Genomic DNA, 25,002 nt, shown 5'->3' with positions numbered 1-25,002 from the left:
TAGAGAAATATATGCCAAATACTAATAAGAGGAATAAATATATCTTAATTAATGCAGAGAAAACACAACTTATAATTTAAAGAAAAAAGAAACATAATTTACATTTACAAAACTTTTGGTTCTTGAAGCTTACAATATAGTCAATATCTTTAATACTTTTTAGGTTAGTTTTTCAAATCACACAGAGAAAAAACTAGAAAAATTTGGCAAACTGATAAGCTATCCATGAGGAATTGCTTTAATATCTCTTCAACATAGGTAAGAATGAGTTAGAGATTTCTGGTAGGAGAGATGAAGATTTTACAATTGTTAATGCACATTGTGATTCGACATGATTCATATTTGGGGGTTGGAAGCAGAGTCCTTGCACAGAGCTACCTCCCCAGAGATTTTTCCTTTAATTGTATTATTTTGAGACAGGATCTTGTTAAGTTGCTGAGTTGAGCAGCCACTTCGGATTTCATTGCTTTTGTTTTTAATACTTACAAAAGTGCATATCAAGTTTTAAAGTAAATAATAGACAAATTAAAATTTGAGATTGTGAAGTTTGGCACAAAAAGAAAATAAAGCTGAAGTCATTTATTAAAAAACGTAGAAATGAGACGATATCAACAACCTTAGAGGCCATTTTCACAATTGCAATGAAATGTGCACCGGTTTGAGAACTTTGTGTATTGCTACAAAATTTCCCAAATTGGGTAAATTATAAAGGACGTAAATTACCGCCTTTCCCTCCCGGGCCCTGGGAAATCCAAGGTCACCGGGCACACCTGCGAGGGCTCCTCCTCCACACACAGCCTGCCAGTCTGCACACACTCCTCAGAGGCATGAACTTGTGAAAAAAACACAGCCCGCATTAAACCAAACCCTGGAAACGAAAGCTGAATCGCCTTGTATTTCTAAACCTCTGGCAGACAGACACACCCAGCAGCGCAGCTCTGCTCAGCTCTGCGCGCTGTGCAAGTCCTCAGAAAGGCGGCGGCCTACCCGGAACCCCTGCCTGTCCTGTCTCCCCACTCTGTCCCGCGATGTCTCCCTGCTCAGCTCCTCAGGAAACAAAGTGGCTGCCGGCCATGGCGGGGCGTGTGGGAGTCTGCAGAGCTCCGGCGCTGAGATTTAAGAAACGCCACAGGCCTCTGTTTTTCCAAAATGAAGCCGAGTGTGGCCGTAGGTGAGAAGCCTAACCCTCCTCCTCTGCCTGTGGGTGCTGCCTGTGGGTGCCCACGGGGTCCTCTCCGACCGAGACTTCCGCAGAAGCGAGGCTGTCCACAGATGCACCTCAGGGCCCTTTCCGGGCCTTCAGCGGCCCTGCCAATTCCAGCTTTGTCTCCCTGGGGAAAGGAGGCGGTGGTGGAGGCGAGGGCCTCTTGTTTTCCCTTAGGGGTGGGGGTTGTGTTGGGGAGACCTGGGGTGGCAATATAACCCTTAGCCCCAGGCAGCTGCCCGGCTGTGCCCCATCTGAGGGCCTGGGGTGGCAGGGCCTCCTGGCTGGGGTCTCCTCAGTCAAGAGTGCCATCCCCAGGGCTTCCCTCTCTGCCCTGCCTTTCCTGCCTCTGTCTCTCAGGTTAGTGCCTTCGGGCCACGCTCTCCTCAGATGCAAGGAGCCCCCCAGTCCTCAGACTCAGGAAGAGGGCGTCCTTCCAGAATGCACTAGCTCATTTCTGTCCTCACGAAGGAGAATAATGTACTTTTTTCCAAAAGAAGAAAAGCTATCTGTTTTGATTAGTCATACTTGCCACATTAAACTTTCAATAGCTCCTCTTAAAAGACATTCTCCAAAGGGAAAGTGAGAATCTTGAGAGTTAGAAGAGAAATATTCCCAAATGTGTTATTTTTCTTTGCCTGGTTGAAATAGCTGATGAATGGTTATTTTTAAAAAGCAACTGGTGCAAATATACACCATGAATTTCATGGAAGTCTAGAGTTGATACATTCAATAGAAATAGCAAGGGTATAATGTGTTGAATAATGCAATACCCTTGAATTACTTTCATTTTCTGAATGATACATCCCATTTAATTAAGTCTGATTTTGAATTTTGTGGACTTCAAATGAGTTTTCAAAAATATCTTACTGCTTTACTGGTCCTTATTTGCAGTGCTATATTTTGTATCCTTTGTTCTTAAAGAATATATCAAATTTATTACCAAAAGCATGTGAAGAAAGGAAGAAACCTTTTTTCACTAAATCACTGTTAGTAGAGATCATTTTTAAAGCTAATGAATGCAGTGTTTTCCAAATAATGCTTATAGAAACAGCAAAGGAAAGAACAGTAAATATACTTCCAAGTGTAGGCATTGTTGAATGTAAATGCCATTCACTAGATAATCATAAAGATACCAGCTCTATATGTTTTTACACCAACAAGAATGATTCAGGGACTTGTCCCATGGGATGGATTGTAATTGCAAGAAAAGCCAGACAGATACTAGTAGGTTGTGTTGTTGAGAATGATATGTTTTCCAAAACGCTTGCAGTTAAAACAAAGAGTAGATTATACAGAGAGTCATTGCATGACCTTAAAATCTCACAGCTTCTTCTGGAATCACTTCTGATAGACCATGATGAAATCACTGCTCACCAAGACAGCATCCTCTGTTGAAACTTGGGGCTATGGTCATTAACAATGTTAATGAAAACACTGGCAGAAATTTGGGTCATCCTCTTAGTGGGATAATTCAAGTTGAATGATGCATCACAAGGTTGATTAATTATGGTGGGACTTAAAACATATATAACTTTCAAAGCACTACTTAATATTGCCTCTAAATTTAAGTGTTTGAAATACAAAAATGTTTCATTTTATAAAGGACTTCATGAGCATAGCACAATGCAATTTGGTATTGTAGCCCAAAGACCAGAGACCAAAGAGCAAAGAACGGTCTTTCCCTGTTGTTTACTAGGGTAATAGACTTGACTTGACCTGGATATTAATGAGATCCCCATCTATTTAGTAATGGATGCACCACACCCAGTGTTACTGTAACAGGGCAGCACTTTATAGACATACCTTACTAAGTGCTGTGAACAATGTCACATTATATATTATGGAGAAAAAAGGCAAGTTGAGGGAGAGTCAAGATTTAGCCTCAAATCATCCAGTCTTAGAAGGGTAACACGTCATTTCTCAGGTCTTACGTGAGCCTCATTCATCATGGGTAAAATTAAAATGAAAGTACTTTTATTAAAACATTAGCACCTTTATTAATAAGCATCTTTATTGAAATTTGCAACAAGAATAAATGAGATCACCTATAGAGTGGTAACTTAGGATGTATGTATCATGATACAAATTCTAACTTTTACTTTTTTTTTCTTTGTTTTTGGTATCCTGGATTGAACTTGGGTCCTTGCGCTTGCGGGACAGGTGGTGGAACCACTGAGCTAAATCCCCGGCCTAACTTTTACTTTTATACACTTTATATTCTAACTTTTAAAACATAATGTTCAAAATTAAGGCTGAAAACAATAAAGATTAATTACTTTGTTAATGGAACAATTTATTGCAAAGGGCCCCAGTACAATAAACCATGCTGATATTTGGACTCAACTATAATGGGATTTTTCACATCTGCTCTCTTCGGTTGCTTCTCAACCGAAGCAGATATTCAGTATGTAAACAACATGGAGCCAGCAAGAATTTAGAAATAAGCTTGATCTTTAAAATATAAAAGACAAAATGTGAGCTATATGTATTAAAGCAGAAAGGCATTCATAATTAACTTGAAGGGGCTGACTAGCTCTCAGCTCAGTGACATGGGAATGAAATCAACAGACTGCATGAATAGATATGGAAAGAAACACATTCTTTAGAAGGGACTTGGCCAACCCTGAAGGCACAGCGATGGGAGAGTCACAGGGGCTAGGTAGTCTAGAGACTCATGCTCTGCCCTACACAATGCAGTGTTGGGTGGTAGATGTCAAACCTAGGGCTGCAATCAGTCTGATGCACAGTGCCCCCATATGAGGGGTGGAATCAGATGTCAAAAGCCAAGTGGCGATGAACACCCAGGACCCTGGAGGCTGATGCTGTGAGTGGTACCCAGAGCACATCCCCACCAGCTGCCAGGCCCTCCTCAGACACTGCACACATCTGTTCTTCAATTGCAAAAGGAGATTGCAGTAGTGCCCGCATGAAGCTGTTTTTAGTATTCAAGGAAAGGACTTATTTAAGGTTTTCTTAACTCCACAGCAGACAGAAAATGAGTTCACAGTACAGGTGGTGTTCTCTCTCTCTCTGTCTCTCTCTATCTCTCTCTCTCATGTATCGAGCAACTTTTCAAAGTGTAACTAGCGTTCTTGTGTGGATCTGCCTTTAGAAAGACAATGTGATGACAAATGGATATTTATATTCTTTAATGAAAATTAGCAAACTGCAAGAAAATACAAATATTTTGATTTAACAAATCTGGTTAAAGTTACTTATTGTAGTAGTCACTTTCTTGTGGCTGGGACAAAATACCCAACCACAATTTAGAGAAGAGGTTTGTTTTGCCTTACAGTTTCAATGTATTCAGTCCATGGGCAGCTGGGTCCAGGGTAGAAATAGGGTTACAGAAAGGCCTGGGAGAAGAAAGCTATTAAATGCATAAATAAATACATGGCAGCTAGGAAGAAGAGGGAAGGGAGGACCTGGAGACAAGAATACTCTCCAGGTCACACCCCTGGTGACCTGCCCACTTTGAGCAGGTCCCTCCTCCACATGCGACTCTTGGATAACACTGTGGCTCTAAACCACAGCAATTATGGTGAAGTATTTAACCCGAGCACATAGATAGCTGCCTTGCAAATGCTGTCAATGATGCTTCATCTCAGTGTGTAGGAGACAATGAATGTATGTGCACATAAAACTAAAGTGTTCCATGAATGTCTTATTGAATAGATGGCTCTGATAGCTATAGTTATAAGTACAACAAAATGAGCGTGTACAACAGACCCCCAACTGCTACCTGGATTGTTTTCCTGATTCTGTGTAGGAATTGCCTTGCATGCAATGCTCCATGCAGAACTGTCTCTCTGTAGCCGACTTATCTGGGTCAGCAGCACACAAGTGAGATCATTCTGTGCATCCCTACGGCCCCCAGCAGCTCATACAATTCCTGTTCATACCAGGCTGTCCCCTTCCGAGTGCAAATAATCCTCACAAAGGCAGTGCATTGTTGGAGAATCGAGAGGCTGTCCCTATTTTGCAATCCAGAAAGAACTGCTCTCTAATGGCCTTCTAAAGTATGAGCCAGAGGGCTCTGACCACCCCCATTCTTGACATAGGTAACAAGATTAATACTACAGTTTAGGACTGGGGAGCTGTAGAAGAAATGATCATCTATTTTACACAGCTGAAACACCTTTATTTTTCTAGGAAATTTCTCCACATGGCACCAGTTCTGGAATGTGTTTGAAAGAAAAGGGAGTTTCGTGATTCCATTGTGATTCCAAAGAGCATTTTCATCTTCACTTGGCCACCATATTGGGAAATAGACCACTCATCAACTATATTTAAACATTTCTGGGTTCATTTATTCATTTGTAAAATGAGAGATTAAAAGATAAAAATTAAATTCCTTTTTATTAAAGAATCCAAGTGTTCTCTGACTGACCACGGAGAGGTGAAGATTTCTGCACACACCAACAGCACTGCCAGGCCTGTGGTTTCAGGCCCAGAAGGGTTCCCTCCGGCTGTGAACATTTTCCCTCCTCTGTGGCTCACTGAGGCGCAATGATTACAACTCGCAGGAGTTCAGACTTTTTACCTCATTCTATGAGTCACGGCAAGATAAACCTGTATCATGCAACAGTGGTCCATAAATAAGAGATATTGTTTAGCACAAATGTTCCAATTAGAGCTTAACTTTCCATTCTCTTATGCTATAACTTGAGTCCTAGTAGCTTGGGACATTTTCCTTGGGTAAGGTATTGTATTAAACCTTTTCTTAAAAGCAATCTCTTAGATCTAATGATAAATTTTTACTTTCTGAGGAGAATTGAATTAATTAATTAATATCAATGCTGAAGATTATTTGAAGAAAACAAGTGAATAGTTATGCAAGCTAATTTTGGCCTCAATATTACTTTTTTCTGAATACTGAACTTTTCTCAAAGTAACTGTTGGTGATTGGTTAATGGAATTGAAATGCAAGAGAAATAGTTTGCAATGGTTTAATATTCTAAAACTGAATTATCTTTTACTTGATAGGACTAGGATTTAAATTAAGGGGAAATTTTGTTCTCTCTTAGGAAGCTAATTTAAAGATCATGAGAAAAGTGGAAATAAAATAAATTAAGATGTGTTATGTACCTGTCTGTGTAAACTCCCCAAGATTAATGTAATCATTATGTATGGGAAAAAAGGACTAATAAGTATTTTACAAATTAAGAACAAAAAGCAAAAGAAAAAACAAAACAAAATAATAATCTTTTAAAATAAATAAACAGAAAAATATAGATATGTATATTCACATAACTGTACACATATATATCTAGATATATATTTATATATCTAAATACACATTTTATACACATATTTATACAGTATATTAGCAGAAAAATTCTTTATGAATTAGTATTTTTTCCACTGGTTTATTTAATTTCATCCAGTGACTATATCATAATTTTCATATTCAATCTATAATGGATGGATGTTTAGTTGGTTTGCAGTTTGGTGATACCTTTTTGATATCCTACTAAAACTCCCAGTTTCTCTAATTTTTGAAAGTACTTTTAATGCTTCCTTTTGGAGCTTGGGAGCTTGGAATCCGCAATTTATGTCAATTATTTTTCATGCATAAAGATGAGATTATAGCTGTTCTTCTTCTCTATGGATAGTAAATTCACCTAGAACCATTTATGAAAATACTTTCATTAAACTACCATGAAGTCTTTCTCTTAATCTAAGAAATCAAATATTTGTGAATTTATTTCTGTATCCATTTTATTCTATTCCTTTCATTCATCTTTCACTTTGTCTACTTTTTGCACCAATATCAAAGTACTTTGGTTTATTAAACCAACTAATTAAACTTAGGTATAATAAGTGTTGAGAAGTGGGGTTTCTGTATAGGCTTTTTACTTCCTCTATATTCCATTTCATACTGTAGGTCATTTGCATTTTCATATCTGATAAAAAGTTCATCAATTTACATACTCACTTGGATTGATTAGAAACTGCATTGGATCAATAGATCCATTTAAGGAGATGTTGCAATTCAATGCTGTTTTAATTTCATGAGTGTAAGTACCATTCCTTTATCCATTTTGGTCTTTAATTTTTCCAAGTGCTGTTTTGCAGTGTTAAGTGGAGGGGTTGTGAAAATTGTAAATTAGATTTATTCGTAAGTAGTTGCATTTTTTATGCTATTATACATATTGTTTTTAAGGATGCCATTTTACAGTTGTTTCCTGTTAACATAAATAAACTTTGTTTTTGTAAATTGACTCTTTTCCTAGTACACTTGTAAAATTACTCAGTATGTTTAAAAGTTTTACATTTGCATATTATTTTTGGTTTTCCAAACAGACAATAGTCTTATCTGTGAAAATATCTACCTTATTTTCCATTTCTTTCCTCTGTGTTTGTAACGGTGAGAATAATTTTTTCATTACTGATCCAACTTCTTTAAACTCTTTTTATTGATTACAAGTCAATGAGAAAATTAAGATTTTCAAGGAATTTGTCCATTTTGTCTAAATTTAAAATAAAGTTATTCATAATGTCATCTTCATCTTTTAACCACGTTTAATATTTGTAATGACTAAAAATCTTTTCTGATACTGATTACTAGTATTTTCTGTCTCATTACCTTCGGTATTACTGGAATTGGCTGAAGTTGACTTGTCTTAAAGAACCAAAGTAATTTATTGTTAGATTATTTTCCATTACATATCTTTTTCTTATTTCTTCCATTTTACTTGTTCTTTTTACATGTTTCTATGATCTTGGAGCTTCATTTGTTTTTCTTTTATTAGCTTTTAATATTTAATCTAAATTATTGATTTTTTAGGGCTTTTTCTGTTCTACTACTAACCCTTAAATAATATTCCTCCTGCAAAACATGACTGTAAGCAGATCTCAGAAATTTTAACTTTCCATTTTCATCTCTATTCAGCTAAACTACAACCTGTCATTGTGACACCCTGATTGGTTCAAGGGTTTTCGAGGGGCTTGTGGTTTATATTCCATACAGTGAGAAAATTTGGTTTCTCTTTGACATTGATCTCTATGTTAATTCCATAAAATCAAAAATATATGCTGTATGATTTTAATGCTTTTAGTGTAGCTGAGGTTTGCTTTCCTTCCCAGAATGTGATATATTTTCTCAAATTTTGCCAGCACACTAGAAAAAGAATATGTATTCTGCTTCTTTGTACCTATGATTCTCTAGTTAGGTAGAAAGTCAAGCTGCTGACACCTCTGTGACTGTTGGAATCCTGGTACCTTAACAATGTTTCTCTTTTTATCGTCAGTTACTATTATAGCAAAGGTTTCTATTTCTCCTTTAATTATATAACCTTTTCTTCTGTGTTTTTAGTTGTAGCATTAGGTGCATCCACGTTTAAAATAATCATATTATTCTATTGTTAAATTGATAATTTATTCATAATGAAATGTCCCACTTCATCATTAGTGATGAGTGCCTTAAAATATTCTTTTGTTTGATGTGTCCATGGTATATTTTCCTCTTTTTATTTTCAGCAGATCTAGTTAGTGTGGATTTTTGTGTAATAGAAAATTGTTGTTTTTTAAAATCCAATTTTACAACCATTGTCTTAAATTAGTCTTAATTTTCTGTATATTTAATGCAATTATAGTGTATATATCTATCATTTTCTTTTTATCTCATACTGTAACAATGTAACAATCTTATTTTCTAATATTTTCACATATCCTATTACTTGAAACTATATATATATATTTATTTATATATATATATATATAACAAAATACCATACTGTATATACCAAGGTATTTTCTACACTTTCAAATTATATCTAAGAATTCATGTTAACTGCTTTGCATGTCCAATTGAGAGCTGAAAGTATCACCATTAATTATTGCTGTCATTTTCTCATGAAATACTTTAAAAACCACATACACTCTTTAGCTTATTGAAAGAACTGCAACATATGCTGTAGAAATGAGCACTTTCTTTTCAAGTTCCATCTAAAATGCTTTGCTCTATTTGGCAATGAATGCTGCATCTGTCTCTTACTTCCAAAGAATTCCCTTTATTTGTCCCAGTGATTTGGCTTCTCTGAAATAGGGTCAGGTCCTTCAGGTGCTTCTAACTGCATTTGGCAGAATACGAAACATAGGAGCCAGGTGGATGGTACATACATAAAGGTTCACAAACCCAGAGGTAAAAGTTAATGGGAAAAAATGACACACTTGCTTTACAGAGTTTTGAATTTTAAGGTATATTCAAAGGATGAATCACTCCAAAATATAACAAAGAACAGTGCAGTACTGAACACATTTTTCATGAACTAAAGGCAAACCAAAGAATGACTTAGCTTCTACAAAAGATTATTCCTAGTGTTTAAAGTATGGAAAGTCAAATAAGGCACAGGCTCTATATAAGTTCACTGATTTTTTTTAACAATAGAATAAAGAAAAATGAATTTCTAAATTATTTTCCATCTTTTGTCATTGTTGCATTTTTTCCTCTAATGTTTACAACAATTGTATCAGGAAAATAATTAGAACTAACAAGAATAAAACTTTGGCTGTTAAAGGCTTTCTCAAAATTTACATAATTATATACAAAGCCATAAATGGAGAATGTTAGAATACTTGGTTACATGTGGGAAAATGTTTAAATTTTATTACCAAGTGATAAATATTGTTAATGAAATATGTATTCATAGTGGCTACACAAATACACATGCATACATATGGAAATGCACATGCATAAATACACATATGGAGATATAAGAGCAAGACTAGCTAATAATTGTTAAGCAAATAACGAGTAAGGAATTATACAGTTTTTGCAGTAATCTCATTTATCCTTCTCCTATGAAGAGCTACGTTTAGCTCTGACAGAAAAGAAAACTGACAATGAGAAGTTGAATAAGTTGTTCAAGTTGTGCAGGGGTTAAATACATAAATGGAATTTGAACAAAAGAAGAAACTTTAAAAACAATGCACTGGTTTTCTCCCTGTCTCGTGTCTGCCTCTTTCTCTCCATACCTTTAATTGGAATTTCTGTTCCATTTCTTACTTTATCTAGTGAAAACTGATGTGCATTTATGTTAGGATGTGTTCAAGACTATCCTATTATTCTTGGTAATTACCTATTATATCTGTTGTCATTATGTTTACCCTAGGTTTGGTTTTACTTTCACTGTGTTTATGTTCTTTGAGTGTATGGATTGGAGCCAGGTGTGGTGGTACAATCCTGTAACTCCAGCAGTCTGGGAAGTAGAGGAAGGAGGACTACAATTTCAAGTCCTACCTAGCAATTTAGAGAGCTCCTGCCTCAAAATTAAATTTATGTATGTACGTATGTATATATGTATGTACATATGTGCTGGAGAAGGCCCAGTATCCAATCTAGAGTATTGCAAACAAACAAAGAACTAATCAGTATAGAGCTGATTTTACCTAATCTTAGTTTGATCCATTGACATTTGTCTGACATGGTGCAAGTAGTAAGGATTTGTCATCTGTAAAGTTATTTTATTCAGTTTTTCTTTCATGGTTTTTCAATGTGTTGATGTGTTCATGTTTATATTAGTGATGTACAAGATGTTATCGGCTGGGGTGCAGTCTCCTTTTAAGAAACATAATTCAGATGCCCACCAGGAGCCAGTTTAGCTATGTGGGCACCTGCAACTACAGCCCCCCACCCCCACCTCTGGCCTCTTGGCTGTGCAGCTACCTGGTTCCACACTACAGAGGCACAGGGGGACATAAAGGCCATCGTCCTGAACTGCAGAAGTGAACAACAGAGAGAGGGCCTCTCTCAGGCTCCCTGATGAAAACTGAAGCCCACTGGAAAAGTGAAGAGAATCTCTGCAATAAAGGCTCACCAGACCACCATACTTGGTAAGCTGGAGAGATCATCACCTCCCATTGGAACCTGGACTATCTTCAGGAGGAAGGTAGCTGGAACCTGCAATAGAACCTGGCAGAGTTCAACCTTGCAGGAGAACAGGGAGCTCAACCTGGGACTCGCAGCCAGAAATCTGCCTGAATTGCATGGGTCTGCGACTGGCTTACTGAGACTCACTGACTTATAACTGCACACTGCTGCCCACGTTGTCTATTGTGACAGCAGAGACATACCCTGAAGGAGGTCCTTCATTTTTAACTTTTATTTGTTATTTTCAAAATTACCACTTTTTTTTGCTCTTAGTTTTGATTTTTTTCTTCCTTTTCTACTCTTTTAAAATTTTTATTTTTCTCTTTTTTCTTTCTGTTCTCTTTTCTTTCTCTCTTTCTCTCTCCCTCATTCCCTTGCTGTCCCACATTGTTCTTCATCTCCCTTTGTGTTCTTCTGGCCCTAATTTGTATTTCTTGTTTATTTTTCTTTTATTCTCTTTCTCCTTCTCTTGCCTATGCCCCCTGGCCTCAATGCTAACCTTCCCCTATCCTTCTACTTGCCTATTCCTCCCTCCCTAACTCCTTCTAACTCCCCATCCTGAAGGGTAAAGTTGCTATATTGAAGAGTTTATTCAGTATAAACATATATTGATTGGTCCTTGACCTTGATTTAATGCACACAGTTAAAGGTGATAGGTTAATCACCACAACAAATTATCATTTTCTAAAAGGTACTTGATGCTGTTGTGTTGGTAATTGTATCATTTGGGCTAAGGTGTTGTTATTGATCTAATCTGTTGTCCTTCCTGGTATAATGAAAATGAGATAGCCTCAGAACCATTAGAGACCCAAAACCTAGAGACCAGCTATATCTGGAAGACACTTCTTAGAAGCAATCATTCCATAAGGGTTTTAAATACATCAACAAAGATACTTACAATAAGCAGCTTCAAAGCATCAAACCAGGAAATAATCCAAGGACAGTACCAAAAACAAAAATGAGAAGACATTTAAGCAAGTCACAAACTCATACTTCCACCCCACAAAAGGCAAATTCTGGGGAAAACAGGATGGAAAGTCTGATAATGAACCACCAGGACAGCCTGAACTGACAGCACAGGAAGTAACAAAAGAGATGGATGAGGCTCTAGAAAAATTCAAAGCAGAAATAATCTCTCAGATAACTACAGAGATAGTGAGCAGAGTGAAAGACATGATTAGAGGCTCTAGAACAGAAACAGATAAAAACATAGATGAGCTCAGAGACATGCTGGAATTCATGAATGCCCAGCATAAGAAAGAAATGGAAACCATGATCACCCAACATAAGAAAGAAATGGAATCCATGAAACAGATTCAAACAGATATTCAGGAGATTAAAAACTCCATTGAAAGCATGCATTGCAGATTAAGGGAATCTGAAGATAGAATATCAGATATAGAAGACAGGATTGTGGTTAAGAATCATGAAAACAGAGATTCTTAAAAATAGTAAGGGGTCACAAGAAATCAACCCAGCAGCTGCTAGATGATGCAAGGAAGAATAACATAAGACTGATAAGAGTCCAAGAAAAAAACAGAGAAAGTACAATTGACATAAAAAAAAACTGTTCACAGAAGTAATAGTAGAAAACTTCCCAGACAGAGGTGGAGAATTGGGCATACAGACAAGTGAGGCATATAGATCTCCAACTAGCCATGATCAAAAAAAATCTACGCCTAGACAGATAATAGTCAAGATCCCAGAAACTCAACAGAAGAATAAAATCCTATAGGCAGTTAGAGAAAAGAAACAAATCACCTACAAAGGAAAGCCTATCAGAATCATGGCAGATTTTTCAACACAAACCCTCAAAGCAAGAAGAGCCTGGACTGAAGTATTTCAAACCCTGAAAGAAAATAACTTCCAACCTACACTGCTGTATCCTGTAAAATTATCTTTCAAAATCAATGAGGAAATTAGATACTTTCATGACAAAGAAATTTCATGAACACCAAACCAGCATTCCACACAATTCTAAGCAATATCCTAGAAAAAGAAAATGAAGGTTACAACTCCATGAGGTCCAACAGAGGGAAGTCACCAGGCAAGGTAAGAAACTAAAGGGAAAGGGAGAAAAAAATAAGAAATAAAAGATCCAACAATAGCTAAACCTCATGACAAGTATAAGTCAATATCTATCAATTATAACTATCAATTTTAATGGTCTCAATTCACCTATCAAAAGAAATAGACTGACAGAATGTATTAAGAAGCAAAATCCAACAATATTCTGTATACGAGAAACAGAACTAACTCAAAAAGAAATATATAGGCTGAAAGTAAAAGGATGGAAAACAATTCTCCATGACACAGGAACCCAGAAAAAAGCAGGGGTAGCAATTTTATTTGCAGACAAAGTAGGTTTCAAACCAATTAAGAGATAAAGATGGTCACTACATCCTTGTGAAGGGAACAGTCCAAGAGAAAGAGTTGACAGTCATAAATATATATGCACCAAATACGAACGCCCCCAGCTATACAAAAGAAATATTAATGGACATGAAAAACCAAATAAGAAAAATAATTCACTCATTTTGGCCAAATGTCTCTGTGAGGAATAGGTCTTTCATGCTACAATATGTGTGGACTGGTGGATGACATTACCTTCATGAGGAAGTAACTGTTAGTCATGAATTGATTACACAATAATTATTGTCTGTCTCTCTACCCATGCACCTCTATATCTGTCTGCCATCTCTGGTTGTCCACATAGCTCAGCACCTTGGCCGTTGCCATGTGTCCTAACACCTCTGGTTTTTGCACTGCCATGTCACAATACCTAGGTAGGACAAGATGTGTGAGATTTTCTGAAGTCACTTTAGTCTACTGAATTTTCCATGCTTTGAATTATAAGCAAAATAAGCTCTACTTCATATTAGCTGGAGAATAGGTGAAAAAGCTGAGAAAGCTGTCTTACAGAGGTCCTGGTTATCAAGGAGACATGGGAAATTGTTTACAACAAAAAAATGCTTGGAGCTTCTGCAGGTGAGTGAGATTATAAAATGAACATCTGAGAGTGGGAGAGTGCATTATAATATTAAATAAGAAGCATTTCACTTTTACTTGACACAATAGAGTCCCCAGGAGTTTTCTTCCCCAGGGGAGAAGAGGATCCCCCGCGGCTGGTGGCTGATTGAGCCCCGACTCAGGAACATGATGTGCTTTCTCCAGGGACTGACAGCTGGGGCTTTCTCCAATCCAATTGCCAGGTGCTGATAGCATTTAGATAAATTTCTCCCTAGACCCATCTTGGTTCAGCCTCTTATTTCATTTTTGACAAAACAGATGATGGAATTTGAAATCAGATGAACAAATTGATGTCCCAATTGATGCTTAACCTTTCCAAATATCAGGTCCTTCATTGTCAGTGGATTGCAGATTATGATTGTTACCATGATTTAAAAAGTGTAATTCATCGCATCATGAAAACCACACTGTTATTCATTGGATTGCTCTGATATTTTTTCTGTTTTTGTTTTTTTTTTATATGAAATTCCTTGTGTTTTACCAAACCCCTCCCACCTTGCCGTCTGCATTCCCTCATTTCTCCAGGAGTTTAAGCCATCTGGTTCTGAACGAAGGTCCTCCCGATCCCCTCCCTGTGAGGGCTTGTACTAATAAACAGTCACTGAAAAGACGTTTTAAAAGCTGCTGTTTGGCTACATGGATGCTTCTCTAAGTGAATTTCTGTTCTTTACACTAAGTTCTGCAAGTACCTGGCTTGTTGAAACATGCCACTGGGAAAAACAATCTGCTTTGCTAATGCTTTCAGCTCTTTGGAGGGTAACTTCTACGCTTTATCTGCATGGTTTACTTTGTATCTTATCGTCAGGAAGCAGAGAGAAATTCTGTCTCTATGTGCTGTGGCAATGCAGGCCTAGGGGAACTGGCAGAAGACTTATCCCACTAATGTAAACAAAAAGCTGTAATAGAGCATATCCGGATGGATACTACCATGAATGCCAAGGGATATGTGGTTAAAATCTGAATATGATCCTTTAAATACGGAAGTCATATTTTCTTCTCTCTCTCTCTCTCTCTGAATTTCTAATTTCCTATTTTTTTCAGTGAAAACATGAGAGAACCATGTTTGAAATGGACAATTGCATGTGACCATACAGGGAAAGGGCACCATTTTTGTTCATCTATGTTGAAAATTTCCACAGTAAATGTCTATGAAAAGCCCTCTGTCCTTATCTGGTAAATGAGTTTCTGTTTTTGTTGATAATTCACAAAGTTGCTTTCAGTATCACTAGCTTTTAAGCATCGATGAATGGGAAAATACCAGGCAACATGGAATTTTCCATTCCTTTCTTATTCCAAAGATTCCAGGGCTGAATCAAAGCTATGCACCTGTAATAAAGTACAGGAGCAAAAGACCTGGGCACAAGAAGGGAGCTCAGAGGTGAAATGCCTTCTGTTCCTCTGAACACAGAGCTCCTGGCTTTGCCGTGCACGTGGTGAGTGCTCTGCATGGACTGCAGAGGTCCTGGGGCCCAAACACCATGCTGGACTTTTGCTGATGCCAGGAGCTGGCTTCTGTTCCATCCCCCTGCATACTTATGACGGTCCAGAGCACTGCTGAGCACCATGAACTCCCCCGTGAGGAGACTAAAACAGAGACCCAGGCTAGGGTACTCACCCTCACCCTGCACCCTTAATAAGGGGTGAACTGAGGACAGGAGCACTTGCCTGGAGTTTCTCGCCTCCCCTGGCATAGGGGCATGGACCAACGAAGTCCTGAGTATGTGCATTTCCCAGGTGCCATTACTGTGGGCTAATTAGACAAAATGGTCCTCAAACAACCACTTTTGTGCATAATTTTAGCAGCGATTGAGGGCTGAGCTGGACACCTCCTGCTGCAGTCCCCTAAGGGCCCCACTGGGCCGGGCCAACCTAGACGGTCACCAGACAGTCTGCTGGCTCCAGCTGGACCCCTAGCGCAGGGAGGAGGTGAGTTGCTACCTAAGCTCTTCAAGATTTTAATTGGAAGAATTAAGCATGGCAGGTTGATTCTGCAACATCATAGGCACAGAATACTGTACTGGATACATTAGCATCAGCATCTATAACTTGTGAAATTATCAATAGATATTTATTAAAGGTCTATTTTATCTAAAAGAAAATTGAAGTTATACCAATTATAGCTTTTGTTCTTCAATTGATATAAAAATTTAGTTTATTTTTCAAGATTATCCACATGCTTAGGTAGGTAAGAATTGCTTGACATATTTGTATCCACGTCAGCTACATATACATGCTTAAATGTGTACATGTACGTATATCACACATCAATGTCAACTGATGACAACTCTGATAGAAGTCTTCATTTCACATTTACTATTATTGATGACTGATTATTAATTGGTGGTACTGGAAATGGAACCCAGGGCCTTTGCGCTGAGCTACATCACCACCAACAGTTTTGTTTTGTTTGAGTTTTATTTTTTTAAAATTTTTTTCCTTAAATTCTTTTATTGGTACATTTTAGGTATACAAAACGTTTACATTTATCATTGGGTGCTTGTACCTGTACATGATGTATCTTGGTTTTTATTTTTTCCCCATTACCTGTGTGCCTTTCACCCCCTCCACCCTTCCTTATTTACATGGACTTCATTTCCATTTTTTTCTTTGCTCATAATTTTTCCTTTCCCTTCTTTCCTTTCCCCTTCCCCTCCCACCACCCCTACCCCTTTGCACCTACTATCTAGACTACATAAAGAACTGAAAAAAATCAGACTCCCCCCCAAATTCAAAGACCCATTCAAAAATGGGCATCTGAAATGAAAAGACATTTCTCAGACAAAGAAGTAAAAGCAGCAAATAAATGTATGAAAAAATGTTCAACATCACTGCTCCTTTGAGAGATATAGATGAAAACAACACTGAGATTCCACCTCACCCCAGAAAGAATGGCTGCTATCAAGAAATCAACCAATAACAAATGCTGGCGGGGGTGTGGGGAGAAAGGAACCCTTCTCCGTTGCTGGTAGGAGTGCAGACTGGGGCAACCACTGTGGAAATCAGTATGGAGATACCTCAAAGAACTAGGACTAGAGGTCCCATTTGACCCCACTATTCCCCTGCTGGGTATCTTCCCAAAAGAATTAAAAGAATCATACCACAGTGATATATGTGCACCCATATTTATAGTGGCACAGTTTGCAATAACTAAAGCTTGGAAACAGCCCAAGTGCCCATCAACTGGAGACTGGATAAAGAAGATGTGTTTTTTTTTTTTTTCTTTTTATAGAATGGAGCACTACTCAGCCATAAAGAATGAGAAACTAGAGTCATTTATAGCTAAATGGATGCATATTGAGGCCATACTCTTAAGTGAAATAAATAGGACACACATGTGTAAATATTGAATAGCTTCTCTAGTGTGAGAAACTGAAAGTGTAAAAAAGGATTAAAAGGATTAATAATGAATAATTGATAATTTGAAATGTTTGGGTTTTATTTTGACACAGGTCTCAGGTCACGTTCACTCTGATGTGCCACATAGGATTATGTACCCTTTCCTTTGGAGTACTTTATGTCGTGGTTCTGCAACAATACCTTTTATTTTTCCTATTACATGAAGCAGAAACATCTTTCAAAAGGATCTTGATGTTGATGGAGTTGGCCAGGTTTTGATAACTTATATTAACCTTCACTATTAGTTTGACCAAAATGGGGAAATAAAAGAGTCCAGCACAACCAAATACACCAACACCTACAGCTTGTCAGTAGCATGTTGTGTGCCCAGTTTTGGAAAATACATGGTACCCTTTTCAGGCTAAAACTGGTAGGAAGTATGCTACCAAGAGGCTCGAATGCTTTCTTAACTGACTTCATGATTCAAACTATAGCCGGGAGACCAGTATTGAGAAGTGCCAATCAATACTTTAAATTTATTTGAAAATAGATATTTATGCTTAGTGAAATTAATATCTGCCTATGGTTAATCATGTGTAGAGAAGTGGCTCATTTCTACCACAGCCTGTCACATGAGGAGGCCAATCCTTTTATCCTGTTGTTCATTATTCCTGAATATTTTCCTCCACAGCTCTTTCCTGGAGTCAAACATCTGCACCTGGATTAATGTTTCTATTTCTCTGCTTGTTGAGATCTTCCTTGAACACAGTGCATACTGTCCTCCCTTTTTCGTCCACTATTGCTTGGTGGTGTGTGTTTGAATTCTTTGGCAAAACATCCTTATCTCATCTTCTCTCTCCACGTTAACTTCCTTGTGGCCCTGCTGAACTCAGCCTCTTCCTTGACACTAGAGGCGAGTCCCCAGCACCTTTACATGTTAGTGAATATTGACCAGGCTCAGTTCCAAATCAAGCTGAGTGCTAGGATTATTTTCTGTCTCGCAGTCCAAGCTATGAACCATGGGCCATCCAAAGGGGACTGATCCTGTTATAGAAGATAAATATAATATTTTTCTTCATTCTAGAAACCATTAATACTGATCTATGGATCATCTTGTGCCACAATTAGCTTTTTAATATTCTGAGTTAGCTTCTTGTCAGTACTATAACCATTTTCCATCACGGGGCTTACAACAATACACATTAACTCTTGAACAGTTCTGGATGTCGGAAGTCCAGTGTGGGTCTCACTAGGTCAAGATGTACATGTATCAACTCCACACAAGGAATGTAAACGCTATGTACCACAAACATGGACTAATAAAAATAAAATAAAACACAAAAATTGAGAAACATCAAGGTGTCACAGTGGTGTATTTCCCCCTGGAGACAACTGCGCAATTGTTTTCTTTGCCCTTAACAGCTACTAAAGATGAATTTCCAATTTCTTTTATTTTTCTTTGTTGTTAAAATTTATCCTCAATTCGGGTCTTCCAAACCCTAATTCATTTAGCCAGTTAAATCTTTTTTTCTCTCTAGAACCATCTTTCCTTTGCCTCTAAGATCTCAGAATATTATTGTTACAATAATCAGATATGCTCCATGGTGTAAGGTATGAACTCAGGGACTGAAGATTTTAAAAAGAAGTAAGCTTTGATTGAGCTGTATGAAATGATTACGAGTCCTATCAGAATCTTGTGATTCTCACAAAAGTTACATACTGAAATATGAATCTCTATGAGCAGGAAAGGATCTACTGAACAAACAGACTGCTCTTTGGAGAGCTTCCGGAGGGTCATCTAATTTGAAATTCTGCAGGGACCAAAATGTATTCTAGTGTCTAGTTTCAAGGAAGTCTTTGTTAGGTTGATCAGAGGGCACTGGATTAGTTTTTAACCTGTGCATTCATGAGTTTTCAAGAAACACTAAACTTGACAGCATTTAATCAAAGCTATCCTTGCCATATTCTTGGGAAAAGAATTAAAATTGGGATGGCATAGCTTTTGAGAACAGCATTTGATCAGCTCATTAATCTTATTAGTTGACTTGCCGCCTTTTCAGATCTGTGAGTTCTACCACACTACACAATAATTTAATTGAAAAATTGAAAACTCTTTATAAATTGCCAACTGCCCTTATGACATCTCCCAAAGAAATGGCTATTTTAAAGCTGAGTCCCAAACCCAGTGCAGATGCCTTCAGCCGCCTCCCTCTGAAATGGAAAAGCAAAGTCATTCCCCAGCCTCGGAAAAAAACATTCTGCTGTATAGGGTTACCTAAGTCCTTCTCCTGTCGGACAGAAATTGTAAATTCAATTTTGATAAGAGTTTCTGAGAGCTTTCTAAAGCATTCCTACACGGACTAGGGATTCCATTGAGATTTTTATAAAAATACACGAGAGAAAAGTAAAATGGATTTCTAAATTGTGAAAAAGGAATGAGTAGAAATGAGAGCCATCGTGCCTGCCTATAAATCTCTTTCAGTACTTTAAAGGCTGAGGTTTAACCTTATCTCTTCAGCTTGCTTGAAGCCAGGAATTGTACATTCCATTCACTGTTTGGAAGTGCTCTTAGAAAAAATCATGCAATGCTTCTCTCCTAAAACGCTGGCCTGCTGCTACAGAATATCCCCCCATGGCACATCACCTTTTTGTGACTAAGCAGTAGTGTACACCCACAGACATTTATAAGTTTACACCACAGCTCCAGTCTTCAGATATGAGGGAAAGACACAATTAGGATGTGAATTCTGTGTCGCCTTTTGTGTGCTTCTCCAGTCTGCGACTTTGCTGGTTTAGGAGCTAAATTCAGTTAAATACACTTTCCCGCCCCAACACGGGCTCACATTTATTTTCTCCCAGAAGCCTACTGCAAAGTCAGCTATGGTAAAGATGGAATTATCTTGTCAGAAATTGTAACATTAAATTACTCTAGGGAAGCATGCAGGTGCAAAATATGTTTTTTTTTTCATGCAAATTCTGGGTTTCTAATCCAAACACAACCCAATTGCACATCCACTGTGAAGACTAAAAATATCATTGATGCAGTCAGGATTCTGTGTGTGTGTGTGTGTGTGTGTATGTGTGTGTGTGTCCCTGGGTGAATATTTAAATTCAACTCTGCAAAGTGCATTGCTTTTGAATCAGAATAGAAATATCTAACTTTTCTAAATGTCCTAGATTTTGATAATTTACATGTTTGTTAACCATTTCAATAGTACATTTATTGTTGGTAAGACTACGTTTTCTGAAGTCAGAATAGGAAAGCCAAGCAATCATGTTTAGAAATAAAAACTGACAAATATTACCATGAGAATAATTACACAGAGAGCAGGTTATATTTTTCAGACATCACTGATTTATTTTTCAGCCCTTCTCTGTAATATGAGAACAATATTCTCAGTTCTTGTGAAATAGTAAAAAAACCACAAAATATAACTCACGGTAATATTATAAATGTCATTCACCATCAAACATCTCACCAGGAATATCAGGTTTCTTCCCATTCTATAGGATGCAAGAATATTCACTACTAACTGCATGAAAATTGCCTTCAGAAGCTCAAGATTTAGTGAAAAATGAGCATTTTGTCTGGGAGCATTGTCCACTCTGAGAGCAAGGGGCTGCTGGTGCAGGGAGTAAGTGTGTAAGCCTAGCGGGACCTGGGACGCATGACTGAGAACAGGGCAGCAGTTAGAGGAAGACACCGAAGCACTGACAGCTTCTGCCTCAAGGGACACCTCAAGCTCTCCTTCCAGGCAAAAGGAAGTTACAGAAGCAAGCAGCTATGTGTTTAAATGAGGTGTGTGTGTGTGCAACCAAAGGGTAAGGAAATATTACATTGAAACTTCTCCCAAACTCCCGTGATAGGAGGGTTTCATCAGAAAGACAAATCAATTCATAAACATGATACAAAAATCATTTGCAACAAAATGAAGGTGAGCATATTTCACTATATCAAAATTAAAAATTTTGATCATTGAAGTAACATTAAAGAAAGAGCAAAACAAATGAATTCAGAGAGAAGAGAAAACAGGGGCAGGGTGAGGCTGGGTGAAGCTGGAGAAAAGGCCTCAGGGCGACTCCCGGTTTGTGTGTGAGTGCCTTTGTGTGTGTTGAAGGCCAACCAAGTTAGAGGCACTGTGCCTAGATTAGAATGAAAGTGTCCAACCTTTTTAAATGCCCTAAGTTTCAAAGACTTACATACTAAGCATTCCTAAGAGCACATTTAAGGGAAATAAACTGGGGTTTTTGTCATGGTCTTTGCTTTTTTAGATTTTAGGTTCACATGAGCTTTATACATTTAAATAAATTAAAGGAAAATCAAATAAGTGGAAACAAGCATTACACATGGCAGGGTGAGAGGCTAGCATGAGAAAGGAACTGTGATTATTCCTACTTCCTGCCCCTGAAATACACAAACTGATACCGAAACATGTTGAGCCCACAGGAGTAAGTCATGATTCTGTTAATGCCAATGAGAGAGTAAACAGAACAATATATAAAAAAATTATTTAGAATAGCAGGACGAAATAAAGGGTTGAAAATTAAGAGAAATGGGAAAGAGAAAGAAGAGTTCTAGCGCATGTTTTATATATATTTAATAAGAAGTCAGGAAGGATAGGGATAAAGTGGGAGACAGAATTTAAAGGAAGAGTATTGGTAAATTTTTCAAAACTTGATAAAATGCATAATGATTAGATTGAGGAAACATGCCATGTCCTATGGAAGGTTAAATAACATAAATCCTCTGAGACAACCTGCAGAACATCAAAGACAAAGAGAAAATATACTGCAAGCGATGAAGAGGAAATATGAACAACCTTCAAAAGTTAAAGAAGCTAGGAAAACAAGAATAAAACAAGTTGAGAAACCATGTATGTCAGAGGAATGTTACCAAAACATCAAGATAAAAACTGATGATTAAGAACACTCAAACTTCTGCTCATAAATTTCCCTTTATTTGTTAAAATAAGTTAAAGATATCATTTCAGTGAACAGTTGTTTAGCCAGTTTTTCTCCAGCACACACTTGCTAAAGAACTGTGAATACAGGATCAGTTTTACAGAAAGCAAGCAAGAGGGGCTGTGAGAACCACTGACCAGCATTTGTCATGAGAACATTACAAATTTTATCAGTCTTGACTAGTTCTGCATCACGAATATATTAATATCATCGTCACACAATACGGAAAGTATTGGAAATAGAAACAAAAATTGTAAATTATGTTATATAGTTGGAAATAAAAAATTAAAAGAAAATACTAAATAATTCACTCTTTAAAGAAGAAATGTTAATGTTATATTTAAAATGGAGCAGCATTATGCAAAGTACTTAAAACTCATAAGATTAAAAAAAAAGACATTGTGTTGAGAGGATTTATGGTAAATCCTAGCACTCTGGGAGGGTATGGCAGAATGATCACAAGTTTGAGTCCAGGCCGGGCACCTTAGCAATTTAACAGGACCATCTCTCAAATTAAAAAATAAAATAGGCTCGGGATATAGCTCAATGTGAAGACCCTGGTTTCAATCCCCAGTACCATGAAGAAACAAACAATAATTATGACAAGGAATACGAAATAATAAAGAAGTATAAGCAAGTCATTCTACACACAAGTCATAAAGCAAAACAGCAATCTGGGTGACAGTATAAAGAAAAGTACATGTGCTTATCAGAGTAGAGTATGTGATTATACAAAGACATATAAATAAAAATAAGGGCACTTGGTTGGTTCAACAAAACTTCAAGCTCTTTTTTCGAAAAATTAATAGAAATAATAGAATAGCATTCACTGATGAAAAAACAAAAGAAAAATTTTAGAGATAGAAAAACATACCAGTAGATATTTAATTTTGGAAATTACATACAAGCAATCTAAATGAAAACTTACCACATACATTCATTTTCAAAATTTACTCAAAGACAACAGAAAAACATAAGCTAATAACTTGTTAATTTAGTAACCATTTACAAAATGTAAAAATAGATAAAACACCTGGTACAAATATGTGAAGTTTTCTTTTTACATTTTCAATAAATAGATAAAAAGTACTGTATTATTTCTTCTAGAAAACAGAAAAAGGAGAAAAATATTTTCCTAATAAATTTTATGGAAATGTTATTAGTATGAAACCAAAACTGTATGTGAAACAAGAAAAAGAAAGAAATTATTATCGACAGGATTTGTGACTTTCACTTTTGAGAAAAATGTAGTAAAGTCCACAAACAATAATTTAAATTTAAATAAGAGAAATTGTTGACTTTTTTTTCCTGAAAATAATAAATGTGCTCAACCACAGTAATTAATTAAACCACTTCTACAAATTAATTCCATGGTGACAGCAATAAAATCCCTAAATGACCACAGAGAAAAATCTTACAAAGTATGTCATCATATGAAGAAAGTTATAAAACACATAAAAATACATAATAGAATTTTTGAAAAGCATCAAATGGAGAACATTATTTATGGATAGATAGCCATGTGAGTAAAATTGTGTTTTTAAAAGATAATCTATAAATTCAATCTGGCTCTCATAAAAAACCCACAGATTTGTTTTTAAACTTGCCTAGCTGAGTTAAGGGGTCTCTTTTCAAAAATAACTTCAAAAAATAAAGAGGTATAGAAGTATTTCTCAATATCAAAGTTTTCTATAATGCTATAATAGAAATAATTTTTAATGAAAGTTAGAGAAAAATCAACAAAACAAGGAACACAATAATAAACTAACAAATGATGTTAGAATAATTTGTTAACCTTATATAAAAAACTTTATTATCTGAAATATTTATATAAACAATAACAAAATATGCACATACAAACAGTACTTAGACCCTAAGAATAAAATGGAAAATTAGAAAGCTTCAAGATAACACATGCTGTAAAAAGAAGATAATTTTATGAAAGTTACAAAACATGAAAATTCATAAAAACAGAACACTGTATTTAAATATAATAGTGAAAGCTCTTTTGTTCCCTTAAATATACTGTATATAAAATTTGTTTCAAAAATACATTTAAGGTATTTCAAAATAATTCATTTGCTGACAGAGGAGCAGAACTAAGTATCTTGTTATTTTCATATTATACATCATATCTTATTGTTTACTGTTATTTTCAGACTCTGACATGTTTTTGTATACACACATACACATACACTCCAATGTGCATCAGTGGAATATGTGTGAAAATGTGAAGAATTCAGAAATTAGAAAAAAAATGAGCAGACTTGCAATGGAGACTAAGAAAACAATACAAAGAATCAATGAATTGAAGAGTTGGTTCTTTGAAAGATTAAATAAAATTGACAAACCCTTAGCCAATCTTGTCAAAAAAAGGAAAAAAACACTAAAATGTATGGAATTTGGAAAGAAAAAGATGAAATCACAACATATCCTGTAGAAATCTAGTAAGGAATTCTGCTTATTGCATTTATTGGATGTGCTTTTCTTTTTCTAGAAGTCTGAAGTTTAAAGTCAGACTGTTTATTTGAGCCCACTCTGCTTTTCTGATATGAGAATTAACCTACATAAATTTCCTTCATAGAACTGCTTT

General features: G+C 36.5%; 1 long non-coding RNA gene across 1 annotated transcript; it reads left to right on the top strand.

Moving 5' to 3' along the window:
• The first annotated feature begins 823 nt into the window (after positions 1 to 823).
• Positions 824 to 7,431, top strand: LOC110348189 (uncharacterized). Its single transcript, XR_002393180.2, has 2 exons — positions 824 to 1,171; positions 5,360 to 7,431. It is a non-coding gene; the product is annotated as an uncharacterized LOC110348189 (long non-coding RNA).
• Positions 7,432 to 25,002: the final 17,571 nt, after the last annotated feature.

Source organism: Heterocephalus glaber, unplaced genomic scaffold (genome assembly GCF_053883595.1).
Source record: "Heterocephalus glaber isolate CG9 unplaced genomic scaffold, H.glaber_assembly_v1.0 deba00001610, whole genome shotgun sequence".
Classification (NCBI taxonomy): domain Eukaryota; kingdom Metazoa; phylum Chordata; class Mammalia; order Rodentia; family Bathyergidae; genus Heterocephalus; species Heterocephalus glaber.
This window is presented reverse-complemented; position numbering and strand designations above follow the sequence as displayed.